Genomic DNA, 22,647 nt, shown 5'->3' on the forward strand with positions numbered 1-22,647 from the left:
GTTAAATTTTGGGACAGTTAGATACCAATTGGCGTATTCTAACGCCAATTGGTCTAATTTAGTGGTATTCATTTATCTGATTAGTTGTTGTAGACTCTTTGAGCAGTTAGATAGCTTTTGGAGTATTCTAACAGTTTATATGTTTTTAACACAAGTTTACTTAGGGTTTAAATACAGTCTAGTTATCAAATTTTGGTTTTAAGAACATCAAATAAGCGTTTGCAAGATTTCCTGGTAATCTCTGCTTTAGAGTAATGGTACTATCATTACATTCAAACCATCCACATTTCTTTTTTATATATGCAGTGTAGTGCCCTGAATTGGTTGTGGCTCCTGCGTGGTAGATTATACCTATTGTTGTGAAGGTTTTCTTACCAAGTGATATTTGACCATGCGTGAATACAGTCAGCTTGCAGTTGTTTTTGGTACCATCTGCATTGTAACGTAGAAGCATTAGTATTATGTATTTACTATGTGTTTGTATTACTAACGTGGAGCGATTATCTGAATTGCAGGTAGAGCATAATCTACCACGGTTTGCATTTTGTACAAGTCGCTGAAATGGAATCACAATTTGGTATATGAAGCGTTCATTGGGGATTTCTTCTTGTGTCACATTGTTGCAGAGAGTGCATGGCTGTTTCCACATGTATGAAATCTGAAAGATTTCATTTATAGGTATGTTTTTGTTTTCCAGTACTTGTAGTAAGTACATTAGAAATTCTTGTGGATCTTCCTGTGAATTTATAGTGAATTTCACCATTCCAGCACAGTAGTCCAATTGTTGTCTTATTCCAAAAACACTATACGTGTTGTCAGGATTGTTTGCTGCATTTCTGTGAAGTACTAACATTTGCAAACACAATGGGTCTGTACTGTGTAAGTAAATGTTGTGAACAATTGGTGGTAATTGAAATAGAATATTCATTGCTACATTTGCGTAGTAACTTACACCAACTATATTTGAGAATTTAAATGGTCCAAGTAGTTCTGAATCTAACTGCTTTTTTTGGAGTTTGTCTTCCTTCTTTAAAGAAGTACTTGGTTTACTTTCCCTAATTGATTCTTTTTTGCTTGTGGTACTTGATGAAGTATTAGTTTCTTTTACTCTCTTTGGAGGATTTGCAGTGACATCCTGTTGCATTTCTGTTTGATTTATTTTTCTTTTATAACGTTTTACTTTTTGTGGAACAGAATATGTGTTTAGGTGGGGGGTGTATAGTGAGCGAAGTCTATTGTATTCTAAAAGGCAAGGAATATCAGCGTTTATTTTACTTGCATCAAAGTTGATTAGAAATAGACCGTCAAGTGTACGTAAGCGTGATAGTGCTACATAGCTCATGCCTTCTTTAAAGACTGTGTTGCCAATATCTATCATTGCTTTGTCTAGGGTAAGACCTTGTGATTTATGAATCGTGACTGCGTATGCAAGAGTTAGAGAAAATTATTCTCTGCGTACATACATATCTTTGAAGAAAAGGAATCTAGCTGTTGAGCGTCCTATCCTTTTTACTTCTGAAAGTTTGTCAAAGAGTATATTGACAATCTGATTTTTGTTGTTGCGTGGGTATGTTTGAAAGCCAACAACTGTACCCAGTGCTCCATTAACTAGTCCTTGGTCCATGTCAAGGTTACGTTTAAGCATTACTCTGCAATTTAAGGATAATTTTAATATCTTTTCTAAGCCTCCTGTGTTTGAGATTGATTTTTCTAAACTATTTAGTCTTGTTGTGGCTTGAACACACATGGGTAGTGTCATACCATGTACATCTAGTTTTTCTGTGGCGCTAATTTCCATGATTGGTTGCATTTCTTTACTTAGCATGATTTCATTGAATTTGAAACAGCTTGCAAGAGTTGGCATTAAGGCCATACAATTTACATTTTTGTGGGCTAATTGTTCCATAACATCAGTAGCACATGCATTATCGCCATAAAGTGCATTAATGTGCCGGGTTTTCAATATTCTTTCTGCTTCGTTAGAAAGTATACCAACTCTGATACTTTTTAAAATGTTGGCATAAGTGAGATCTGCAGATTGCTGCATGTTTTCTGTTAATTCTCTATATTGGAAATGTTGCCAACGGTTGAAATATCCAATGCTGCCAACAGTTTTACGGCAGAGTTTGTGTCCTAATGTTTTAAAAATAGGCTCACCTTTTACTGGTGTTAATTGAAGCAGATCTCCAAAAACAATAATGTGTTTTCCTGCAAAGAGCTCTTCATAGTCTGTTTTGAGTACTTCTTGTAATCTGAGGTGAATCAAAGCTAACATCAGGTTGGAGACCATGCTCACTTCATCTATTAGTAGCATTTTCATTTGTTTCAATACTCTGAGTAATTCCATTGCAGCTTCTGCAGAAAGTTTGCAATAGTCTAATTTGTTCTGGTGTTCTACTGGTAATAGTAGTAATCGGTGTAACACCACCTATGTTGTAGTCAGCTAAACCTGTGGGGGCAGTGACAACAGCTGACAGTTTGTTGTTTGTCAATTGTTGAAGGAACTTACTAATGATGTTGATTAGGAATGTTTTGCCAGAACCAGCTTCACCACTGACGTACAGTAGTATAGGTTTATAATTATGGCAGGAACATTATTTATTTTCATGTTTTACACCATGTGCAATTTGTTTTGTTACTTCTTGAAAAATGCTACTTTGCTCATTATTTAGTTTTGATTGTAGTATAGTTAAGTCTTCCTTATCTTCATACTGACACATGGTGTTTTCTACTTCTAGCATAGCTAATTCTGCCTCATGTATTATTAGTGGTTCTCCCAGTGGTTCTTGGCTTGCTGTTACAGAAGGTTGACTACTGTCAGGAGTGTCCTTATCTAGTTTGGCTTGGAGTTCTTCTTCGTGTTGCTGTTCATTGTGCAACATTGTTTTGTACTGTGTAAAGTTTACATCGGTTAAAGTGCTTTCATTTGCTTTGAAAGCATCCTCATATGACTCTATGTATATCTAGTAATTGTTCTTCTTTTCTCCATGGTTTGAAGAGTTGTAGCATGGACATGTAATATACTTCTTTATGTTGAGGAGTCTTTAATGACAATTTGATATGATTAATTAAATTTGGTTTAGTGAGTTTAACTAAGTTGCCTTCACAGTTTGTCACTCTATATTTACCTTTTTTTTTCATCAGGTTTCATATTATTTTTGTATGTGTAGATTTGGGCTATGTGGTATAGACACATGTTTTCCAAAGTATTACTTCTGTTTGGGTAGTATGTGTCCAATAAATTGTTTTTTAAAATGTCTTGGCTGTTGGGATCATGTTTGGCTAGTGTTTCTATATCTTCATATGATTTTAGAACTCTTTTTCTAGATTTAGCTGGACCAAGACTTAGCCATACTATATTTTCAGATTTACCATACAATGCAGTACCAGTTAAACGATCAGCTGCTTCATAAGATCCACATTCTCTATGGGTGAGCATTTTTATGCCCAAGCTGTATAATTTCTGAGATACTTTTTTATCTGATGACAGGTCATTCCAGAGGTCTTGGTGCTCTGTCTTTTCTGCTTTAGTTAAGTATGCTGTGACATATCGTGCAACTGCAGTAGAAATGTCTGCAATGTACTGCACATCTATGTTTGCATTCCATAAGTGGGCAATGATTGCATTATAATCATTGATATATTTTTCTTCTTCTTTTCTTTTTATGTAATATGTATTTTTATGTGACTTACCTTTAAAACTATGTCTAACTGAAGACATGAGGTTGTTCACTTGACCTGCATTTGTAAATGGTCTAGGGAAACCAAATCGGCATTTGGTGTAGTATTTCCCTTTGTTTTTGTATTTGTGACGACAAAATTTTCCACATTTGTGTCTTTGAAATTGTAAAATTTGTGCATGAAGATCACTATTTGTGGCTTCTGATGGAATTTCACAAGTGACATATTTTTCAATAAACTGTAAAACAGTGCATCACTGTCTTGACCAAATTTAGGAGCATCTTTAATCCATAAAAGCATGTGGATATGTGGTGCTCCTCTGGCTTGGTATTCTTTTCTCCAAAAGAAGTGTTGCACTTCTCCAAGGGGAGGAACAGTTTTATTACAAATAAAATGTAGCATAGCAATGAAGCGATGGTGAAAATATCTTGAAACATTAACAGGATCCAAAGAACAAAGTTCTCCAGGTGTTAGTATATCTATGTTTGTTTTGTTTTTATTTGATATGCGTAGGAAATTATGTAAATCTTCCCATGCATATTCTGCACAACTTAATGTAACAAACCAAGTGGGTGGGCCAAGGTTTCTGATCATACAACGTACATCTCCATGACGTCGAAACCAGTACTCTTTTGTTGCACTTTTTCTAATAATTGTGCAGCTGTCATATTTTGAAAGTGTGATCCTGATTTTAATATATGTGCAACTCCGTAACATAAAGTTGCTAGTTTACTTTCAAAGAGTAGGTGGAATATGTATTCCACATTTTGTCTAAATCTGGGATCTTCAGAATACATCCGTAATGAGCGGTATTCTGAAGCTGATATTTGAATAGGTCTATCATCATACCTTCCTCCTTTGCCAGTAGGAAAGAGTAGAGGAAAAGCACGTGCTTCTATACTTTTTTCCCATATGCTGATTGGTGATCCTTTTGTTTGATGCATTTGGTAAGTTTCCAGTGCATCTTCTACGGTGTCATTACATTGCAAAGGATACATTGTATAATGGTCTAAAGTATTTGATATTGTAGCAGGATCTAGTAGCTCAAATTGACCAGCTTCTTGTGTTTCTTGAATTATTTCAGTTGTATCTTTCAAGTTTTCTTCAATATTAATTTCTTTGTAATATTAATTATTCTCTTTAAGATATTGGAAGGCTTGTCTAACTTTATATAAATCTACCAACTGTTGCCATATTGTTTTCTCTTTTGTAGGTACTCCATTTACTAAGATTATTAACGAATGCTGCATTGGACGTTGCACTCCTAGAGTATGCACATTTTCTTTTAGATCTAATGGTAAATAAACTACTTTTCCACGAATGCCTTTTACCAATTCAGAAGGAGGTAATTTTGCTGTTTTTGGTTGAAGGCATATTATTGCTTGAAATGGGAGTACTGTTTGAATTATGATGCTCTCCTATAAATTAAGTTGTTGTAGGGGTTTTGGTACTGGGTATAATTCCAAATTATTTGTGATAGCACGTGAAGGAGTTTGGTTGTTGTCAAGTTTTGTAGTGCAGTGTCTGCAAAGTATTAAGGGCTCAGTTATTTCATATTTGTTTTCTGCTACAAGGTAGAGAGCTAATTCAAACCATTTAGAATCTTCATTGTCTTCTATTTTGTATGATATAGGTCTACAGTTTTTGTGTTACTTTTATAAAAAGTTCTACGGCAACAAACACATACATGGTTTGGTACTTCAGCTGATGTACTTTTAAATTTTAGTATTTCTTTTTTGTTTGTGTTTAGCAAAAAGTTGCTATGTGTAGAATTGTGGCTTAATTGGTTTAAACATATTTCATTCTGTAAATGGCTTTCACTTCCAAAATATTTTTTCTGGATATAGTGAATTTCTTCAAGTAGGTCTTTTGCTGTACCATGTAGAAGGATGTTATTTAACTTTGCTAGTGCTAAAGCAGGACTTTTAGCATAGTACAGTTTATAGACTGGATTTCTTATAGTTGAATGATGTGTTGATATCCTTTTGATATCATGGAAAGTGGTTTTACAAGTAGGTCCTGTAATGCAGGCCCATGAATGTCCTTGTAGTCCTGTGTACTTGCGCACTGGACAGGTATCAAAATTTTGCAGTAATTTAATTTTGATTTTGTCTTTGCTTTTTACATATTTATTGACAAATCGGCGTAAAGATTTGAAACATTGTTTGGGAATGTTACACATTGACGTGCATGGCCATTTGTACACTAGACGTTCTGATTCAGTTGAATGGAGGGGTAACTCTAAGTTTTCAGGGCATATTTTTGTAAGGAGTACTTCTTGTTCCATTATGGTATTATTCACTTTTTCATAATCTCGACCACTGCTATGTATGGCAATTGTATTTGTTTGCTTTTGTTTGTACGCTTCTTCATTAAAATATGGTTCTGTGCTCGTAGTGTGATTCCATTCACCTCCGCAGATACTTAAGATGTTCTTTCTGTTGACATTTCGCTTATTGAGAAGTCTTTTTTGTAATTTAGTTATTAGTTTTGTTAGTGGTTGCATTTTGTTTAACAGTAAAATAACTTTCTTTTCAGAAGAATTGCACTGTCCATCAACACTTCTAAGATTAATTTCCTACGATAGGTTTTAAGCATTCAACCTGATTTCTCTCCTGTTTTTATAAGATTTTGAAGGACTTTGTGATGGTACATTTTGGCTAAAATACTTTTCTTGGTATGCTTACTTTGCACTATATTAAAATTTGAAGAAGTAGTTTTATCTGTAGTGATAGCTGATTTTCTGTTAATTGTTTTTTGGTTTGTTTTACATTTTGATAGAGGAGGCAACGTTTTTGTACTTGAAACTTCTTGTGTTTCACTAAATGACTGTATCAGCTGTTTTGTTTCAACTTTTTTTTACAAATTCTGCTAGAGATGGATGCTTATGTTGGACACTTTTATTTTCATTTGTTCTACTTTTGCGTTGCTTTCTACGGACTTGACTTTTGGTATGCATTCTTTAGGGTCTGTTGAAAAAAATAAAGAAGATATGGGTTGGGGTGTTCTGGAATGTATGTGTGCTGTGTGCATGAGTGTTTGAGTAAGATGATAAAGATTTATGTAATGGTGTGTGATTGTGCATTGGGAACTACAACTAGTAGGGATAGGTATTCTTGAATTTATGTGTTACTAAACTGGGGTTCAGACGATAAAAAAGTAAGCTACTGGTGTGGAAAAGTACAAATAGTAAATCTAATGTATACAATTAAAACAGTTGTTTGTTCTATAATATCAAAATTGTAGCGGTTCAGTTGGGTAATTTGTGTGTCCAAAAATATGAATTTGTGGGTCAATCTGGCTGTAAATCGCTGTTTAAGACATGGAGATTTTTGGACAAAATGGTACACAATCTCTATTTTTAGGCACCAAAATAGCTTGTATTAATGTTATAGTATGTTTGATTAATAATACAAATATTATGGTGATATTCTACTTACTTTTTTTCTTAAATTAACAGGTAACTTCTTAGTTCTTCTTTGTTCTTCGAATTCGGCTTCTTCTTTTCAGTAGACTGGTCTTCACTGCAATTGTAAAAGCTTCAAATTAGTAACTTTGTTTGTATATAGCGCTGTTTTTAATTTAGATATTGATTTTTTTAATTGAAATCCTCAGTGTCTTCTTTAAAACCCTTAAACTAATTTATTTACATAAGATACATTGGATCAGTTCAGTACTTATGATATGATCTTAATGAACAAATTGTATTGAACGACTAACTGTAGCAAAAAAAATATCTTTAATATGTCTTGTGAAATTTATAATATACCAGTGAATACTACTATTTCTGTAAGTAAGCTGTTCTAGGTAATAGCTCCTCAATGTCATGTCTAAATTAAAGTAATTAAGTGAATAAATAAATAAAAACAAAATAAAAATGAAATTGTATGAGTATTTCTTTAAAGATTTAAACATAGATTGTGCTTGCATGCAATTTTGTTTGAATATATGTAGTCTATATATTTCATTTAAACAATGTTAGTTTAACATGATTTGAGTGTGTGTGTATAAAGAAAGTAAATAGTATAAAGGTTTATAAGTGATAGTTGATATTAGGATATTGAAAAACATACAGTAAATTCATTTTACAGATTACACAAGCTAAAAGTCTGTTTGAAAATGTGTTCATCTACTGTACAGAAAATATGCATACCTGAAGTTTGTGTTCATGCATATGGATATGCATGGAGCTGCAAGTACAAATCTTGGAGACTTGTACAGTATTTCTGGTAGATGGTGCTTGCCAATGATATGGCACTTGTACTCAGAGAGATTCACAGTACATTTGCAGCGCTGATCTATGATAATGCAGTTAGATCTAGAGGTCTTGAATGTGATTGGTGCATGGTCATGTGATTTTTTAGCTACATCCAATGAGGGAATGGCAGAGAGAATGAAGTGGAAATGGTAGAAGGGATGTTTATGTTACGATATGTCCGCAGACATGGCGGTAGTTCGTGGACATCGGGAGTTGCATCCGGGGATTTTTGGGTTCAGAAGTCATCCAAATGAGAATAAGCACTGAAAGGGATTGGTCAGGAAAGTTTAGTGGGTGTGTTGTGCCAGGAGAGAGTTTCTCAGATACTCTTTTTGCTGAGAGAACAAAAGGTAGCTATGGGTGTGCGTTTCAGAAAACAGATTGTTTGGATTTTGGGAGATTCGTGGATACATTCGTTGAAGGTGCATGCAGAAAGCTGTGGAGAAGCTGTAGATCTTGGATTCCCACATGTGGAAGTACACTGGCATGGAGTACGTGGCATGAAGTGGTTGGACTTGCTACCTCTCTGTGCTACTTTGGAGACAGAGCATCATCCAGACATAATTGTAATTCATTGTGGAGGGAACAGTTTTGGACATGTGACTGGAATTTTTTTGCAATTTGCTATGAAAGAAGGACTTGGGAAGGTTATGGACATGTTTCCTAATTCTCAAGTGATATTTTCACGGATTGCGCAGAGACAAATGTGGCTTCGTTCTTCTTCATTTGATCCACAAATGGAAAAAGCAAGGCGCAATGTTAATAAGGCTGTTTGTGCCTTTCTAAGAGATTTTGGCATGTCCTCTTTTCACAATGAAAATATTATGTTTCGTAGTACATACATTTTTCGCAGAGATGGAGTCCATCTTACTTATGCTGGCAATCAGATTTTTCTGAGAAATGTACTTCATTGCGACCTTTTTTGGAATTACAACAACCATTTTGAAGTAGGTGTTAAGCATTTATAATTTTTGACTTACAAACACCACCCAAAGGCTCTTTTCCCAGAGAAAATTGCAATGTTTGTGATGGGTTAGCAACCCAATTTTTAAATGTTCGCGAACTGTTCGCGGACTTCTAAAAAACACAAAGGGCCCTGCTTCATTTATTTTCACTTCTATTTTTTAACTGTGAAAGCCGGCTCTGAAAAGAGCCTTATTTTTTTTTTGATTTTGGATATTTTGTATTTTTTTTGGTTTTTTATACACGACACACTAGGAGAGGAGGGGAAAGGAAGGTAAAGGGGGGGACACCAACCACAGGGATAAGAAAGGGTGAGCTGAGAGAGGAAGATGTAGAGTGGGTTTTGTTTGGGTAGTGAGCAGATCATCTCGTGCTCTGAGACGATAGTCTCAAAAGCACTACAAAGTCGCTCCCCCCTGCAGAGTACTGTGTCACAGTACATACATACAACTGTGACCCTCGAAAGGTAAGGGTCATCAGCATTCTGTATGGCCTGTGAGGCAGCTTGAGGAAGACGCTGTCCCACAGAGGTGGTCCTTGTGGTGACAGGATCAGAAACAGAGGATGAAGTAGAGGAAATCAACCTACTACGTTCTTCGCAAGGTACAACCCTGCGAATAGCCCCAGAGTGAAATGCCCTCAGGTGTCGCTTCATAGTGGTGGTCCCAAAGCTGTACTTACCATGCTTCCCACGACCGAGTATCATTTTGCACTCATTGCAGGTAACACGGTTCGCACGAGCCTTAGGAACATTACCATGAATGGTAAATAACCGCCACACCCAAGACGTCTAGTGCGTGTAGTAGGGTTTTCCTCTACCTCATTCTCATCATCCTCTTCTTCCTCCTCTGCATCCTCACTCCTGTTCCCCTCTTCAGGCCCTTGGGGAGGTGGTGGTGGGGGAGGTGGTGGGGGTGGTGCTGAAGCAGGTGCAGCACCAGGGGCAGTTCAGCAGCCAGGGATGCCATCAAAGATGCGATGGAAATCTGCAGTTGGCAGCAAAAATCGCTGTGTTTCGAAGAATAGCCAGAAACACAATGAGAATAAGCTCTAGGGCGTGGTCTTTTATAGGGGTGCTTTTGCGCGGTCCGCGGACATGCACGCTGTCCGCGGACAGATCGAACACAAAAAAAAGTTTTAAAAGTTTCAAAAGGTATGTAGAAACTCAGGATTACTATGTGGGACTTGTGCCATGGTGAGATTTTATTGAAAAATATTATGGATTAATTGAAAATGTACTTTTAATTTGTTCGGGGACCCGAACAGTGTCTGCATTCAGAACACGTGATCAGCGTGGGCGCAGTCATATGATCCGTTCGCGAACAAGTCCGCAAAGGAAGCGCATGTCCGCAGGACACCAAATGCACAGAGATTGGCTAGCACATGCGCGTTGATATTCTACGGACACTGTTCGGGTCCTGAACTAATTAAAATTGCGTCACACATGAAACAAACATTTCAGGACACTGCGTGTGTTCTTAGAACAGTTTAAATTTGCTAGCAAACAGTAAGGGCAGATATACAGTTCTTCAGGACACGTTCAATTTCGTTTATGTACGAACATTTCAGGACACCAATTGTGTTCTTAGAACATTTTCAAGTTGCAAGCGAACAGTACGGACAGGTATAGTGTTCTTTAAGACACCTCCATTTTCATTTAATTACGAACATTTCAGGACACAGTGTGTGTTCTTAGAATAGTTTCATCTTGATAGCGAAAAGTACCAACAGGTATAGTGTTCTTCAGGACACCTCCTTTTTCGTTTATTTACAAACATTTTAGAACACCTGCAATGTCCACCTACATTGTTTTTAAAAAAAAAAAACGAAACTATTTACAACACAATATAAAAATTAAACTTTATTTAACATCTATTAATAATTTATGACAGAGAAGGTGAGGCAGAAACAGAAACAAAAACAGGAGAATTAAGGGTTTCATCATGATTGTTATTAGGTGAAGAATGGATGGAAGTCTCATCAAAACGTTTTGGGTTATGGAGAGGGTTTGGGGATAATTGACTGGGATATGGTGAGGGGGGACAAGTACATGTGGGGCAATGGTATGACGTTTTTATTTTAAAATGATCTTCAACAAAAGTTTTCAAATTGTTAAAATTGGTCAACAATAAATCAAGTTTTTCTTTTATGTTGTCAAGCGTGTTTTCCATTACAGCTTCTTCAGAGGTAGTTTCTATTTTGTTATGCTCTGTACAAAAAAAATATATATATGTTAAATGTATACAAAATAATAATATTTAAATGGTTTATATTATAAAGTGTTTACCATTAGTTTCACTATCTTGTGACATTTCTTCATGTGGGAAATGTTCCTCTAGCCATTCCCGAGTACTAGACATTTCTGTGAGAGAAAAAAAATATATTTTTTTATCTAATACAGAAAGTTTATAAATATAAGAATAAAATTAAGTACACTTACTATTTCAGGTAAGATATGTCCTATGTACTCAGTGGGTCTGCTCTTGTTCTTAGTTCTGTTGTGTTTGTGAGGTAATTATGTTGGAAGCCAATGTATTTTCTTGTGGTATATTCCATTTTAGAACATAGTGCATTTAAATGAATGGTTAGTGTGTTGTATATATGGGTTACAATTATTATGTATTAGTACATATAATGTGTGGGTGTGCTTTTTTTTAATTTGTTAAATGTTCCTATGTTATGATATAACAATCAAACATACCCCCCAGAGTTTTTTAGGTAGTGGTACTGTTCTTCGAACATATCCGCGAACATTAAATGAGTTTGCAGACATCAAGTACAGTAGAAGAGATTCAGTCAGTTCCATATGATATGTATATAAAGTGAAAGTCATTATTGTTAATTTGCACTACTAAAAACCTACGAAATTCAATGAAAAAACCTTGTTAAAGGGACGTTATCGTTAAGTTGTGCTACTAAAAACCTATGAAATTCAGTGAAAAAACTTTGTTAAAGGGACGTTATGGTTAAGTTGCGCTACTAAAAACCATATATGCATGCCTATACTATGTCTTGTTATATCTAGGTCTTGTTGAATCTATAAATAGAAATCTTGGACAGTTTTAGAGTCGTTTTTGAACCAGATACCTTTGATTAACAGAAGATAAGTACTCTCAGAGTTGAAGTGTACATCTGAAGTTTTGAAATGAGATGACAGGGTTAGCTGTAGAGATATTGGATGTGATTGGTGGATGGATGATTTGTGACTCTTTGAATGCAGCCAATGAGCGAGTGTTGAGAACATGAAACTGGAAAGGGTAGGTCTGCCCCTGTGTTATGAGGTCCACGGACACCGCGGTAGTCCAGGGACGGATATGGCACATGCCACATCCTGGTCTTTTGAGGAAGACCCCCATGGGAAGTGGATTTTGGGGGACTCTTCAATTCAGTCATTAAAGGTGTATGCCAACAAACATGGTATCTTTGGGAGTATTGGATTGGCAGAAGTAGAGGTTGTGTGGCATGCAGTTTGTGGCTTAAATTGGCCAAGCCTGTTTTCATTCTCTGAGAGTATGGCTCTCTTTAAATGTCCAGAAATTGTATTGTGCTTTGTGGAGGAGAAAGTTTGGGGTTTGGGACTCCAGTTTCTGCAGGTTGCCCTGAAGGATTGCCTGAACACCCTAAGAGAACTGTTTCATGCTGGCAATGTTATTTTTTCTGAAATAAATAAGAGAGAAACATGGAGATGTCCAACAAACATTTTTAGCCCACAAATGGAAGAATCAAGGCAGCTTGTCAGTAAAGCTGTATATGATTTTGTATATGCTGCTGAATGTCATCTTTTTAGATTGACAATTTAAGGCCTGATGGTGTGAATTTCTTTTGTGAAGATAAAGTTCATTTCACAAATGTAAGAAATGCAATTTACCTTGACAATGTTAGGAATGCATTGAAAAAATCCTGTAAGATACTTGTAAGGGAAGATGTAGAGTGTACAGTACTACTGTACATAAAAGGAAACATAGAAAAAAAGGTGTTTGTTAGCAAACCCCCAAACAAAAAGGTTTTTCCAGAGCCACCACTAAAAAATAAATACCTGAAATTGTGTTTAATTTCCCCCGACTCTCTATTTGAGTGGATGCAACATCTGTTGACACGGCTTTAGTCCACGAATGGCACGTGCAACATCTGGGTCTTTTAAGGATGTCTGCATTGGAAAGGGACTGCAGAGACCATGGACAGTTGTGTTGTCCGCAAACACCAGGCGATCAGCCAATCATGTTTCCTGGGTGTGGTGTACAGGAAGAGTGGCTAGCAGGAGTTTTGTCTGTAGGAGGGGATTGAAAATGGCCATGGCAATGTCTTTCAGAAGACAGAGTGTTTGGATTTTGGGGTACTCTTGGTTCCATTGGTAGAAGGTTTAGGCTGAGCACTGTGGATTGGCTGAAAATCTTGCATTCTCTGAATTGGAAGTGTTGTGGTATGGAGTGCAAAATATGAAGTGGATGGTATTGCTCCCATTTTGTGCTAATATGGTTGAATTAAAACATCCAGACATTATTATTTTTCAGTGTGGATGGAACAGTTTGGGGGACGTGACTGGTATTTCCTTGTAGTTCACAATGAAGGAGACATTGGGAAACTTGAAGGAAATGTTCCTGAATTAAAAAACAAAATGTTCACGCATTACCCAAAGCCAGATGTGGAATCACTCGAGTTTATATGGTCCATAAATGGAAAAAGCAAGGAGCAACGTTCATAAAGCTGTGTGTGCTTTTCTGAGAGATGTTGGCATGATATTGTTTCATAATGTGAGCATTACATTTGATATTGTCAACATTCTTTGGATAGATGGAGTCCATCTAACTAATTAGATTTTTGTGAAAAACATTCAAAATGCTTTGAAGCAGTTTTTGTGAAAGTGTACAGAAATAATTAAATTCAGTAAAATGTTTCTTAGTTCAGTTTACAAAACAAACATTTTTACAAAACATAAAAGCCAAAAACATAAAATAGGAAATTTTAAGAGCCACCATTTTGTATGCAAAACAATTTAAATGATTTCAATTGTCCAACCACAAGCCTGGAATTTTGTGAAATATGTGGACTATGTAGGTGGGGCCTGTGTTTTTTCCATTTTGTATTTTTGTTGGCTTTTATAAATTTGTTCCTGGATAGGCAAGGTAAGGTGGAGGAGGGGTTACCAACCACAGCGAGCAGTCGAGTGGTTATATTTGGGGCTTCATTACGAGTCAGCCGGTCCGGAAAGAATGGTGGTGGTAAATCCACCACCACCGTTCTTTCCGGACCAGCTGATCTCGAGTTCTGCAGGCGGGAGGTGTCACTCCCGCCAGGTCTGATCTGGCGGGTTTAACACCACCCGCCTGCAGGTGGACATGGAAACAACGGCACCATTACAACATTGTGCCTGTGTTTCCACTTCCCCACTCCCATGGAGTCCTATGGGAAATAACAGAATTCCACCTCTGGAATTCCCGGGTCACGGGGTCATAATGACCCGGTAATTCCGGGAATCATGGAGGCGGAATGGTAATACGAGTCCGCCGGTAACCATCCGGTTTTTCTTGCTCGGTACTCGTAATGAGGCGCTTGGTGTGGCACCTCATGGAAGTTGTCCCATAGGAATACAAGCCAGATTTCCTGTGACTGAGTACAACTTTGCACTCAGTGCATCGAAAACTTGCTTGCATGAGCCTTTGGACGTTTACAACAGTCGTGAAAAATTACCACACCAATGATGCACTCTGAGTAATGAAGATAGGGACTTACTCCACCACATTTTCTTCTTCCTCTTGATCCTCATCTCTATTTCTGTGTCTGTTTCACTCTGCAGGACCTCCAGGTGGTGGTGGCAGCTCAGGAGGAGGAATGGCCACAACAGATGCCATTAGTGCAAATAAGACGCTCAATAAAAGAGATCTCCAAAGCAGGTGCTCTCTCCTTTATAACCAGATTGAGGATGAGGAAACGTAATGGGTAGGTGCCTTTAGAGGAACCTTCTGTGGACAGTTGTGCTTTCTGCAGCATACCAAGCCACAAATAGGCCTTGCCAGAACACCTAAGACTGGCTGAAAATCCAGTTTTAAACTGTCCACGGTCACAAACTCATGTTTGCGGACACAACCATCATGCCACACTGGTGCGGTCACATGATGATGTTCCCAGCCGTCCACGGACATGGTGGCCGTCCATGGACATGATGGCTGTCCACGGACAACTATTGGGTGGGAATCGCAGGGGCATGCGCTGCGTTCCGTAGAACAGGTGTGGTGTCTACAGACTAATTAAAAGTGTGTCATGTGAAACCAGACATGTCTGGACATCACACCTTTTCTGGGGCACCTCCATTTTGTGTGCAGACACCCTGGACAGTTGTAGTGTCCACAGACTCATGATGGGAGTTTAAATAGAAATAGGAAATATGACACAACAATATACAAAGCATTTATAGTATGAAAAATATATTCATTTAAGAAAGGCATGGGAAATATAAATGGGAGAATTAGGAAAGTTTGTACAATAATCATGACAGGAGGAAGGGAGTGAGGTTTCATCAATGCGTTGTTTGATTAAAATGTTCAGAATTTAATGGGAATGATTGCTGGGGACTTGGGTGACAGGTGGAAGAAGGACAGTGAGAGGGAACAGGTTTAACGAGGATGATTGCTGGGGACTAGAGTTACAGGTGGAAGAAGGACAGTGAGTGGGGGTTTAATGATACTGTAAAAGTTCTTTACTTAGTTCATCCAATTGTTTAGACAAGTTCATGATTTGATAATTTACAGTAGGGCATAGGACTTCTCGTTGTGATTCTTGCACTGCTGAGACTTACAGCCAGGATACCAAAGAGGACATCACAAATGTCATTGGTGACATCACATACAAAATTAATTTTGATTAAAAGTCTCAAAAAGAGGTTGTGTTTATAATGTTAGTAACAAGATGTCAGGGGGTGATCGGGAGACCTATCATGAACTTCTTAATGTATTTAAGAATGTACTCATCTGAACAAAACATATTTGGAGTGTTGTTGTTAATACAGGAACCTAATCAAACATACACATAGGCAATGGCTGCAGCAAGCACCATAGAAGTACATTATTTTTAATCTGTTAATTTTGGATGATAAAATAATGAATGTTACCCAATCAGCATTTTCAATTATGATAAACATGGAATAAATAGCTAATAGCAAATATATAATAATTGAAGACTTCCTACATACTTGTGTTAGTACAAACAATACATTTGAAGACCTACAATGCATTCAAATCCAAGGCACATACACAGAAACTTCAGTAAGGAGGAAAGAAACAACACCACCAGACAATGACAGTTACATTACACTTCATCATCAAGTACATTAATGATTTGTGTGTTTGAGGATTGGCTATTTCCCCATGTATGTGTACCATGAACTGAGGACAGATCCTAAGGAAAGTGCCTTAACAACATACACCAAGGTTAATGTCTACATATGTAACACCTTTTGATTTTTAAGATTGTCTCTATCTGTGAACAAAACCATGTAGCCTAGATATGTCATGCCATTGGTGATGTCATCAATGACATTTGTGAAGTCATCTTTGATGTCCTGGTTGTTAGTCTTACCAGTTCACAGATTTTGCATGAGAAATGGGGCCTCATTACAAGTCTGCCGGTCCGGGAACTACGGTACCGGTAAGCTTGCCGGTACCATGGTTCCCAGACCGGCAGACTACGAATCTTGCTCACGGGTGCCCAACACCTCGGAAGCACCGGCACCATTCACAGATGTTGCCGGTGCAACTGGCTTCCCCATTCCCATTGAGCCCTATGGGTCTCGAATGGGTAAGCATTTTTTGCGGCGTGCTGGAATGGCCTATTACCGGATCCGCCAGGGTTGTAATACCCCAGCAATTGCCCATTCCAGGGAGCCGGAAAAAAAACACTCCAGCAGCAGCTATGCCTGTAACACAGCCAGGGTCCTAATGCAGCCCATGGTTGCTTATCGTACCATAACTGGTGATTGTCAATGTTTTTTCGGTTTTACTTGTAACCATAATGTCCTTTTAACAAAGTTTGTTCACTGAATTTCATAGGTTTAGGTTAGTGCAACTTAACGCAACAAAACCCCTGAAATTTAGGTAAAGCCACCTTAAATTTGCACGCCTTGTTGCGCAGCCTATGACCACAATGATGACATCACAGATCACATCACTGATGACATTACTAAGTACATACATTACAACAGTAACCACCATTAAGAATGTTATGATCAGTGTGCATGACCAAATATATGTTAAAACATTAATGGAAATTCATCATGGCCCTCAGTCATGGACACTGGCCACAGTCATCACCCATTTGCACGCTATGTTTTAAAACACTATCAAGCCACAAGCCATAGACCTTGTCCTTCAAAATTGGCTGTAGCTTTCAGTTGTGTCCACTGTACATTATATACACTAATCAGCCACTAGCCATGTACTTTAGCACAATACTGGCCAGTTGCCACTATTTATGGTTGTGCCCACTATATATTCTGATATATAAATGATCCTCACTAGCTATGACCTTTGACCATGAGCAGTTTGTACATATTTGGCAATATCCACTGTATATTTTAAAATGTTAACATGCCATAAGTTATGGACTTTGGATGTTCCCACTTTGTATAATACAACACCAATCAGCCCCTACCTCTTCGGCTGTGCCCACTGTATAGTATATACACTAACCAGCCACTAGCCATAGTCTTCAACACAATACTAGCCAGTGGCCACGCCCTTTGGCCATGCCGTCTGTATATTCTAACATATCAATGGGCACTAGCTATGGCCTTTAGCTATAGCCACTGACTACAGATTTCATTGTTGCCCACTGTATATTTTAAAACAGTGGCAGGCGCTAGGAATCGCTTTTAACCATACATATTAGTATTTTGCAACACTAACTGACCACTAGCTATGGTGTTTGGTGATGGCCAGTGACCACAACCTTTGTCATTGCAAAGTTCATGGCCTAAATTGTAATTAAGAAAATCAAAATTTGCATGAGCTAATATATTAATTGTGTGCGATGTCTAATGTAATTATTGATGTAATCTGTTATATGCAATGTAATTAGTGTTATCACCAGTGATGTCATCAGTGATGCAAAGTGTGTTGTTATCAGTGTTCTCCTACAATATGTTATTATTGATGTCATCATTGTGGTCATATGCTGTGCAACAGGGGGTGCGAATTTAAGGTTGCTTTATCTGAATTTCAGGGGTTTTGTTGCATTAAGTTCTCCATTAACATCCATGCAACTCACGATTTTTCCTTGAATATATGGAATGAATAACAACATAATGCAAGCTATGAATAAACAACAAATGATCAACCTATCTGACCATGTATTAAGAAGTGAAGAAACTAAAATACTAAAATTGGGTCTTAATGTTTGCCCTTTGGCAAGCTTTGATTATATTCAGACTAGGATAGACTTTGCGAGCTTTGTGCGGAAATTACATCTCAAAACATTCTTTGCCACAAACTCCTAGGAGAGCACACTCCTACAAGAAAAAACCTAAATCGACATTGGAGTGTCGCACGGAAATCACAATTGCAGAAATGGACACCTTGATAACACTTGCCAGTGTAGAAAAGGAAAGTCATATGGAAGCTTGTGAAGACTCTGCATACCTTGATCAGTTAGGAATAAGCACAGATTGGCCTTCCACGAGTAAATTAAAATGAAAATCAAAATTCAATCCTCAAAGTGCCCAGAATTACCACATAGAGGCCTTCTCCAAAATAGTCAACGACAATTTGAAAAATGTAAGAAGAAAGATGAAGTTACAACCTAAAAGCTATTTGTCCAATCAACCGAAAAAAAAGTCTTGGTGGATCTGGGCAAATTGCATAAATATATCATGAAACCAGCTGATGAAGGCTGCAATATCATCATAATGAACAAAAGTGACTACATTAAAGATCCATAGAAACAACTCAATGACGTCAATTGTTATGAAAGATTAACTACCAACCCAATTAAGAAAGTGGAAAGAAAGTTGTGGGTCTTCCTGATGAGATGGCAGAATGCAGGCATCTTAGAAGAAAAGATGATCAAATTTCTATTCACGAAACATTCCACTACTCCAACTATCTACTTCCTCTCAAAGGTCCACAGGAACCCCACCAAACCACCAGAGAGACCCATTGTGACCCTCAGTGGTTCCCTCCTCGAAAATATGTCAAAATGTGTGGACGAAGTACTTTGTACTTTTGTGTCCAGATTAGCGTCATATGTAAGGGATACCACTGACTTTCTATCCAAAATAGACAATCTCCCATGGGAAATTACATATATACTGGCAACTATTGATGTAGTATCCCTTTATATGTCTATTCAACACACTGACGGTATACAGGCATGCAAATTCTTTCTCAACACTGGTTCTCTCAACCATTTACAGCATTCGAAAATGATTCTCGAAATGAAAAATCTTTGTTTGCAAAACAACATTTTTCTTTTCAACAATGAAGTCTCCCGTCAAACCAAGGGTACCGCCATGAGTACTAGGTGTGTGCCATCATACGCCAACTTGATGATATGCCATTGGGAGAAGTTCACTGTATGGTCAAAAGAAAATTAGGCACATACCAACAACATTGTATTGTGGCTACGCTACATAGATGATTTGTTTGTCATTTGGAATGGCACTATAAAATCATAATGTGAATTTGTGAAGTTATTAAACATCAATAACTACAATCTCAAGTTCACAGAACATCATAGCCGGCATTCCATTGTGTTCCTGGACGTAGATGTCAAAATCATTGCACAAAAAATAGGGTGTGAATTACACAGAAAAGTAACAAGGGCTAATATCCCCCTACCCACCAAGAGTGCACATCCATCCAAAAAATCTCCTATGGAGTATTCCATATGAGGAACTCATTTGAATTATCCATATACATGATGATGAACTCTAATGTTATCGCCATTAACATTAATAAGTTTCTAATAGTCTTCCATTTATTATTTTACTGGCCAATATTATCAGATTAAACATGCTGTACGTCAATGTTGCATGCTGCACCTCTTGCCTTGGTGTGTATATTATTAGGTTGCTGTATTAACAAAAACACACTGATATACCATTTGGTTCAAATGAGTACATGTTTTAACACATTAGTAGTTCATGGTCAGTCTCTCTGAAAAACCCTGATATGTTGCTGCGGACACAACCCCTTGTAGGGACTTTTAATCAGAATTAATTTTATATGTGATGTCATCAATGATGTCTTCAATGACATTTGTGAAGTAATCTTTGATGTCGTGGGTTTTAGTCTTAGCAGTGCACAGTGGTGGCGTAAGTTATAGTTGCTTAACTTACCATAACTGTGAATTTCGTTTTTTTAAAAATTTTATTTCTAACCATAACGTCCGTTTAACAAAGATTTTTCACTGAATTTCATAGGTTTGAAGGAGAGCACACTAATTTGCTCCCAAGTTCCTTATATCATGCTCACCCCCTATGCAGCAGCTCTACAGTCAGTGAACAGTATGAAAGTCTGCAGACAACAGGTAGCATCAACAAAACCCAGTAGCAACAGGGAACAACAGGACATTTTGTACCATTATATCAACAAACACATACACATAAACCAACATTAGATACGGTCCCTCGTATCAGCATGAATACTATACATATGACCCACTGCATAAGCTGTAATGTAATGACCAATTGCATAAACTGTAAGTATAGAATTGTAGTATTTATGATGTATCAACGACTGCTACCATTCCTGTACCTCTGTAACTAAGCTCTTACAAGTAACAGCGCCTCAATGCCCCTGGGCTGTTTGCGCGCTATATAAATATAAATAAATAAATAAATCCAATAATATTTATTACACTCAAATATACATTTTAGTACAATTCAACATTTCCAAATGTTAGAATGTATTTTTCCTTTAGCACACAATATTATAGAATGTACCAAGCACAAAGCATAACTGGACATCACATTTTATTAGTTTATTACAACTCTTCATACACACTGAGATATAGCAACAGCACATTAGAACATAATCTGTTACCAAATAGTAAGTACTATCTATTCATTTCTCTATTATTACCATGCATTATATACAGATTTCTCATAATCAAATATCACCATTGAGTGATGACAAAATCTCTAATGGTAAACAATACCTCGTTCAATGAAAACACATAATGTAACAGAGTTATTGAAATAATAATTTCTACTTTTCCATATCCCCAGAGTGTTCTTTAACAATCCCACATTTTAATAAAATTTCAGTAGGTTCAGCAATAAATGCAGTAGGTATTGGCTGATTCTTGTAATTGATATGGCGGAACAGGAGTGCAAGATACAGGGACAACAATTAGCGGACCTAGAAAAACTATTTCTAAAAAATCTCACAATCAAAGATGCAAAAAAAAAAGATGGAACAGCTAGAAGAAGAGGTAGCCACATTTAAACAACTCACGATAGATAAAAAAAATTCTAAGCTGAAAAAAGTTCTGCAAAATTATAAAGAGGAAATAACCTATCCTTATTTAAGAGAAGACTTCTGCAAAGTACAACAGCAACAAGGCAATTACAACAGATGCAATAGATGTGTCACTTTCTCAGGATCATCGAGTGACAGCAACCAAGGAATACAGCCTGGCAGAGGATTACTAATGGGACCACCTACACAACAAAGTTTTTTTCAAAGGGGAGGACAAAGAGGGCGGATCAAAGGACAGATGCAACTGCAAGGGGAGAGGATGTGAATTTGTCAATGGTTTTCGAATCAATGAACCAAGAGAACATTACTATCTTCAACTTGTCATTACACGTCCTCACGGATACAGAGACCAAACTACTGCCAAAGCGCTATCATTTGTTCAGCAACCAAAGCAAAATCTTTTGAAACCGAAGTTGAGTTGAAATGGTTCTTCAGAAATATGAGATTGAAATATTTTTTTGAGGTATACATCCCAGAACATCAAAGTAAAAGAGGGACTACAGAAACATCAAACAGAGAAGAAAACCACACTGGGCTCAAGACCAAGTCCAATTTCAAAGCTCTGGCACATGCCATACCATCAGAGTTCACCACCTTTGAAAATCTAGTTACCAAAGAAGTGCTTGCATCTATCACCAAGAAACAACTACTTTCGGTACAGCATCACGAGAGAAGAAAGGACTGCTTTGAAAACACTCAGCACATACAAAAACATAACTATCAAACCTGCCGACATTATGAATACTACAGACTATGAAGCTGAATGCATATGCCTCCTGGCGGACATTCAAGCCTACCGGGAATTGGAAATCAATCCCACAAACAGGTTGAAGGAGGAAATAAGAAACCTGAGCAGCCATGCAGCAGCACAAGAATGGATTAGCTCAGAACAAAGGATCTTTCTCAATAAAGAAAATCCAACAATGCCTGCCTTTCACATACTCCCAAAAATACAAAAGCACTCGCAAAAACAACCAGGATGACCAATAGTATCAGCATGTGACTCTCATTATTACAGACTTCTTCCTGAAACCGTTTGTTACCCAGATGACTTCATTCATCAAAGAAACAACACAGGCTCTTAACATTTTGGAAGAATTAAGGATTGGACAGTCTTCTATACTGGTGACTATGGATGTTGAGGCTATTTACACCTCTATTCCACAGATGGAATATTTAGCAGTACTATAAAAGTTATTGAACAGAAGACCTGGCATTGACACCAAACCCACAACATTTATCCTTGAATGCAGTTGCTTAGCCATGATGGAGAAC

The sequence above is a fragment of the Ambystoma mexicanum genome, chromosome 12 (assembly GCF_040938575.1).
Source record: "Ambystoma mexicanum isolate Mex_15411 chromosome 12, UKY_AmexF1_1, whole genome shotgun sequence".
Lineage (NCBI taxonomy): Eukaryota > Metazoa > Chordata > Amphibia > Caudata > Ambystomatidae > Ambystoma > Ambystoma mexicanum.